The following is a 6,610-nucleotide window of genomic DNA, read 5'->3' on the forward strand; positions in this document are numbered from 1 at the left end:
CGACCCCTCCAGCTAGTTGGGGACAGGCAGCCTCATGAGACAGTGTGCACAAAGGTTTCTGGCCGGGCTGTGAGGATGGGGACCAGGTCCCACCTGTGCCAATGAAGCAGGCGTCTCACCTGGATTTGTCTCCGGGCTCCTGAAGGTGGACTGAAGGTCAGACAGTCCAGAGGCCAAGGGCCCCAGAGGAGGGGGGTGTGGGCGCAGGTAGACCAGGAGCAGCTGCCCCTCTGGTCAGGAGAGTCCAACAACCCAGACTTTCTGGTTCCTGGGGGGAGGAGAGGGCAGAGGCAGTGGGGGCCCAAAGACAGGTCCTGCTTCACCTCTGGATGGAGCCACTCAGCTGAGCCCAGGTTTTGAGGGATTAGAGTTAAAGGATGCAGGCTAGAGGGTCAGGGTTAGAGGGTCAGGTCAGACGGTCTGAGTCAGGGTCAGGGTAAGGGTTGGGAGGTTTACAGGTCAAGGTCGAGTATCTAGGGGCTAGGGGTTAGGAGCCTTAGGGTTTAGGATTAGAGATGAGGAGGTTAGGGTTAGGGAGTGAACAGTAGAGATTTGGGCGTTAGGGTTAGTGGGTTAGTGTTGAGCACAGCTGACCCACGGCCCCCCAACCCCACACCTCTGAGTCCTGTAGGGTGGACAGGACTTGCCTGGGGTCACTCACGAGTGTGGGGCTCACCTGGACCGCTGGTTATCTACCCCCATCCTGGAACCTGATGGCAGAAGAATGAAATGTCTGCTCTGGTCACTGACTGTTTCAAATCCAACTCAACCTCAGTCAATGGCTGTTAGGGCCTCAGAAGCCCACAGGGTTTCCTCCTACCATCTGAACTGGAGAGAGTAGTGCTGGCCCCACTTGGCCTGGGCAGCCCGGGTCCAGCACAGGCCTGACTGAGCTCACTCCATGGTCATGTTATGAATTTATACAGAACTTGGTGCAGCGACCTACCAGCCCCCAGGTGCTGCCTCCTGAGAGCTGCTGGGGCCCTCCTGGGACTGCAGGCATCCTTTGTCCCATCTGAGTGGGCATCCATAGACATCAAGTCTCAGGACAGCCCTTGACCTCTGACCATCCAGGCAGTCATCTGTGGTCCTCCAGCTCAAGCTGGAGGTCCCTGTCAAGTCTCTGTGGCCAATTACTGAGCTGACCTTGCTGCTGGCAATTGAACAGCTACCTGGGCAGCACAGACAGCCCTTTGGGATGTTTCAGTTACTAACATCCTTGTGGTTGAGAAAAGGGCCTCCCCTCTCACAGGCTCATAGCCTGCCACGCGAGGTAATAACCGTCTAAACATTTGAGTGTGTCCCTGACACAACAACCATACAGCAGACCATGGCCTTGCAATCCTTTGGGCTTCCAGCTGTAACAAACTTTTGATATTCATACTCATTAAGAGTCAAAGATACGGGAGCAACTGGGCCACCCAATGGACAGTTTCACACTGAGGCCGCATGGTCTTGGAGATCCACATGCACCCATGTGGTCTCTGAAAGCTGCCAATGATGGATTCCATGATACGGCATAATCCTTGAGCCTCTCACTGCTTCATTGAGCAAGAATTTCCTAACCACCATAGCATTTAGTCTCTGCTCTTTGTAAAGGAGGGAGGAGACTGGATAAATGAGCAGTATTGTTCTTGGGGGATGGGTGAGTCATGTGGCCAGGGGGCAGGAGTGACTCCTGGGCTCCCGCCACCAGAGACATCAAGGAGGGCTGTGCCTTTTGCAAGAGGAAGAGGTTCTTGCTGTTGTGGGCAGACAGCAAGAGCACTGGTTGGGTGGCTGCAGCCCCTGACCCTAAATCAGCCCCTTCCTTCCTTGGCCTTCAGATCCCACAGCTGTGCAGTGGGCCGTCAGTGGTGTGGAATCTGCCGCTTTCCCCAAGCCAGCATCTGTTCTCATGCCAAAGTCCAGAACCTCAGCTTTCCTTTGGGAACTTCTTATCTGTTTCCAGTCCAAACAGTTCCAGAGGGCTGATGCTACCCACCTTGAAGATGGGCATATGATCCACATCTAGCCAATCCCATGTTCCATCCTGTGGGTGCTCTGATGGGTTCAAGGACGATGCTATGACCCAAAACCAGGCCAATGACGTTTATTTTATTTTAATTTTTGGCCATGCTGTGCATGCAGGATTTTAGTTCCCTGACCAAGGATCGAACCTGTGCCCCCTACATTGGGAGCACAGAGTCTTAACCACTGGACCACCAGGAAAGTCCCTTCCCCTCACTTTCAAAACTGCTATGGATTTAAAGCACACAAGATGGTTGTGATATAAGTGGCCTTTTCAGTATGACTTCTTTGACTTAGAATGTTTTCAATGTTTATCCATGTTGTAACATGGATTATCAGTGCTTCATTCATTTTTAAAATTGTGGTTAAAAATACATAACATGGGGATGGGGGGCAAGTGGAGGGAACGGCCCAGATGCACAGCATTCACGGACCCTCTGGACTGGAGGGACTCAGAGCCGGAGCTCAGAAATCCCTGGATGGATAAGACGCAGCGTCCCCTCCAATTCCCGTGAGCACCCCTTGCTCCATCCTGCGCCCAAATACCTCAGCTAGGCCCTCTCCCCACTCTTGACACTCCAGACTCAGCCGGGACAGACCTCCGCAGCCGCCGCTCCCCACCCTGCAGGAGAAGCTCAGAGGTCCTGTCCCGCTTTCCTCTGAGGGACTCTTTGGTGACCACAAAAGGATTTGGTTGCTCAGGACAAAGCTGGTAGAGGACAGCGGGATGGCTGCACCCGGCGCGCCACGCTTCCTCCTGACCTTCGACTTGGACGAGACTATCGTGGACAAAACCAGCGACGACTCCGTCGTGCGCGCGCCGCGGCGGGCCAGCGGCTCCCTGAGAGCCTGCGTGCCACCTAGCGCGAGGGCTTCTACAACGAATACATGCAGCGCGTCTTCCAGTACCTGGGCGAGCAGGGCGTGCGGCCGTGGGACTTGCGCGCCAACTACGAGGCCATCCCCCTGTCGCCCGGCACGGGCGAGCTGCTGCAGTTTGTGGCCAAGCAAGGAGCCTGCTTTGAGGTTATTCTCATCTCAGACGCCAACACCTTTGGCCTGGAGAGTGCGCTGCGCTCCGCCGGCCACCACGGCCTGTTCTGCCGCATCTTCAGCAACCCGTCGGGGCCCGACCCTTGGGGGCTGCTGGCGCTGCAGCCCTTCCACGCGCACAGCTGCGCTCGCTGCCCCGCCAACATGTGCCAGCACAAGGTGCTCAGTGACTATCTGCGCGAGCAGGCCCACGACGGCGTGCCCTTCGAGTGCCTTTTGTACGTGAGCGACGGCGCCAACGACTTCTGCCCCACGGGGCTGCTGGCAGGCGGTGAAGTGGCCTTCCCGCGCCACCACTACCCCATGCACCGCCTTATGCAGGAGGCGCAGAAGGCCGAGCCCAGCTCCTTCCTCGCCAGGGTGGTGCCCTGGGAAATCTCCACTGAAGTGCGCCTACACCTGCATCAGGTGCTGAGGACGTGGCCTGCAGGGGCCACCTGGCCAGGGAGGGGGTGGGGCGGTGGGGGTCGGGAAAGAGAAAGCTAGTTTTATTACTCCCTTTCCCTTTCGTTTTGGTATATCCCTCCGGGATTTCCCGGAATACCAGGTTGGTCCATTTGGGGACTGGAGGAGGGATTTGGGAGCTGTCCCCATCTGTGCAGTTAACCCAGCTTGGCTGCCTCCCCCAGTCCCAGTGCAAGCGAATTCCGGAGTCTGGCCGCACCAGGGTGGCGCGCATATCTGAGCAGGCAGCAGTGTTTCCACAAACCTTGTCCTCCCAGCTGGGAGGACAGGGTTCCCTGTCAGGGTCAAGAAGGAACATGTCCCGCCACGGTGCAGTTAACTGTTGCCTTGGGCTGCGTGGCCTCCCTCCTCCAGTTTTCTGTCCAGGGGACCCAGGCCCCGAAATGCACCAGACCGACCTCCCCCGCACCAGACTCCTCGCAGAGAGAGGTGGCGCTCCTTGCTGATGGTCCCAGGCCTAGATCGTGCTTTACCTACTGTGACTCTACACTACACTCCTTGTCCCCCGCCCCCCCACCCTGTTAGCATCCCCACAGGATAAAAAGCTAGAGGGAATAGTCACCTCATGTTGGTGGAAAGAGGTAGCACACTGTTCCGGGGCTCGGTTCTGGCCAGCCAGGGACCTCACAGAGCCCGAAAATGTCTCCTTGCACCCCAGCCTCGTCTATGCAGCAAGAAACCAGGGACTTAACCAAAGTCGCCCCACTGACTGGGCCTTTTGAGTCCCTCTCCTCCTGTATGGAACAGAAAGCCATGATGCTTTAAAGCAGAGCCAGTGGAAACCCAAGGCCCACCTCCCTCTTGTGGTTTCAGAGCTGTGAAGGAGGTGAAGGGGCGGAGGTGAGCGAGGTGTCTCACGCTGCCGTCTGGGGGATGAGGGCGAGGTGATCTCTGCTCTCAGAGAGCCCCACCTAAGTGAGGGAGCTGGTCCCCACTCTTGGAGGAGTGCCCAGCCTGGGGAACCAAGACTGAATACATAACAAAGCAGGCAACAGGCAAAAGAGCAGGGTGCGGCCCACCTTCGCAGAGGGGCACGGGTCTAGTGTGGAGGGCTCAGTGAGCACCGAGGAGATGGGAGATACTGCTGCTTAGGGCAGGCAGAGGAGGCTCAATGAGCGGGAGCCTTACAGGTGGGTTGCCTTTCAGTCCCTCGGCCCGCTAGCCCTGCAGGGCCCTCATCAGGAGGTCATCAGAATTTTATTCAAAGTTGGCACTTGCAGCTGAGACCCTGTCTTGCATGGCGTAAGGGTTCCCTGTGGGTAAGGTCACCAAACTCCTTGGCTTCCAGTTTTTTCCTGTCTCCAGCAGGCCTCTGGGTACCTCCTCTGTCTTTACCAGGACGCCATCCCACTGCAATGGGGGTAAGGAACAGACACAGCTCACAGCCCAGGAGGCGTGCCGGACTGGTCCAGTCTTGACTGGAGCAGGCTTTGGTGTGGGACTCAAGAGGCTCACTCAAGGCGGTGCTTGGGTCAGCATCCCAGAGGTCCCAGGCTGTCAGCAGCTGGGCTGCACATAGTTCCCGGGGAAGAATCCAAACCCCTCTGAGCCGATGCCCTCACAGCAGCCATCGGAGTAGTGGCGGGTGATGCAGATAATGGTGCCCTCAGAGAAGGAGAGTTCATTGTCCTTCTGGCAGGTGTATGGGTACAGTGTCATTACTGCAGGGCGGGAGGAGAGGGGTGCCATGAGATGTGCCTCCTGCCCCGCCATAGGGATGCTTGTGCCCACATACTGGACTCTAGGGGGCAATGTGGGGAGTGGGGCAGGAGATGCCTTCTTCAAAGCCCCAGGACTCCCCCCAGCTGAGCTAATATTCAGTATCAGGCCAGCTGCTTCCCTCCTCTGGGGGGGTGCGGTGGCGTGGAATAAAAGGCTCCACAAGGGTGGCACAGGCCATCCCCTCCACTCCAAGAAACTTCAGTGTTTGAGAGCAGGGCCCCAGGATCTACCCATGTTTTGTAATCTGCTTTCAGCCCCCGTTCATCCTGGTCTTCCCACAATGTCTCTGGCAGGTGCTGGAGGTATTGCTCAGTAGGTGCTCTAGCAGGTGTTCAGTAAATACAGTAACATTGAATAGTGTAGACTTGGCCGAGTGAGCCTTGGGCAAGTCACTTAGTTTAACCTCTCAGGTTCAGCTTCGTCTGTTAAATGGGAGTGTGAAGATCCTAGGAGGTTAAGTAAAAGTGAGAAAATGGATGAGAAGCTTTGACTCTGGGGTCTGGTATAAAGCAGGGGCTAAATTATGTTAAACCCCCCCACATAACATAACATTTACCATTTAAATCATTTTGAGCATACAGTTCTATGGCATTAACTACATTCATGTTGTACAAATATTCTCAGCATCCACTTCCGGAACTTACTCATTTTCCCTGTGGGAAATTTTGTATCAGTTTCTCTAAATTTTTGCCAACATTTGTTATTTTTAGCTTTCTTGATTGTAGGCCTTCTAGTGTGTGGAGGGGTCGGCGTTGTGGTGTTAACTTGCATTTCATCACGACTGGTGATGATTAACATCTCTTCATGTGCTTGCTGACCGTTTATATGTCTTATCTGGAGAAGGATCTTTCAAGTCCTTTTTCCATTTAAAACATTGGATTGTTTGCTGAATCCCACCAAGCGCTCCTCCTGGCGGCGTTGGTGGTGAGTCCAGCCTGGAGCGGTCTCCGTGCCACAGGGGCCCATGCCCCGGGGCATCGTTAGCGGCCTCTCAGGAGAGGAGACGCCCGACCCCCAGCGCCCGTGCCTGGAGCGCCGAGATCGTGCTGCACCGTGCGGACGCGGCGCCGCCCGTGTGGGTCTTGCTCGGCATTGGCTGCAGGTCACCTGAGCGCGGCAGTGGTCTGCGTGCCTCTCCCGGAGGAGCGTGTCCCGGAAGTGGTCGTCCCAGCCAGAGCACACCTGGCGCGGGGCATCCTTGGGGCTCCTAGCTGTTAGCGCCACGTGAGCTGGCGGGGTTCTAGGAAGCCAGCGCCTGGCGGCTGGGAACGACCCGTCCCGTGGGTCCTTGGCACCCCAGTGGCATCCGAGCGTGGAGCGGAGGGCTACGGACCACAGGTAAGGGGATGGGTTGGTGGGG

General features: G+C 56.5%; 1 pseudogene across 1 annotated transcript; it reads left to right on the top strand.

The window, feature by feature from the left end:
- The first annotated feature begins 2,737 nt into the window (after positions 1-2,737).
- Positions 2,738-6,361, top strand: LOC307064945 (phosphoethanolamine/phosphocholine phosphatase-like; annotated as a pseudogene). The gene is made up of 2 exons: positions 2,738-3,471; positions 6,209-6,361. The product of its transcript is annotated as a phosphoethanolamine/phosphocholine phosphatase-like (transcript).
- The last annotated feature ends 249 nt before the right edge of the window (positions 6,362-6,610 follow it).

Source organism: Hyperoodon ampullatus (genome assembly GCF_949752795.1).
Source record: "Hyperoodon ampullatus genome assembly, chromosome: 16".
NCBI lineage: Eukaryota > Metazoa > Chordata > Mammalia > Artiodactyla > Ziphiidae > Hyperoodon > Hyperoodon ampullatus.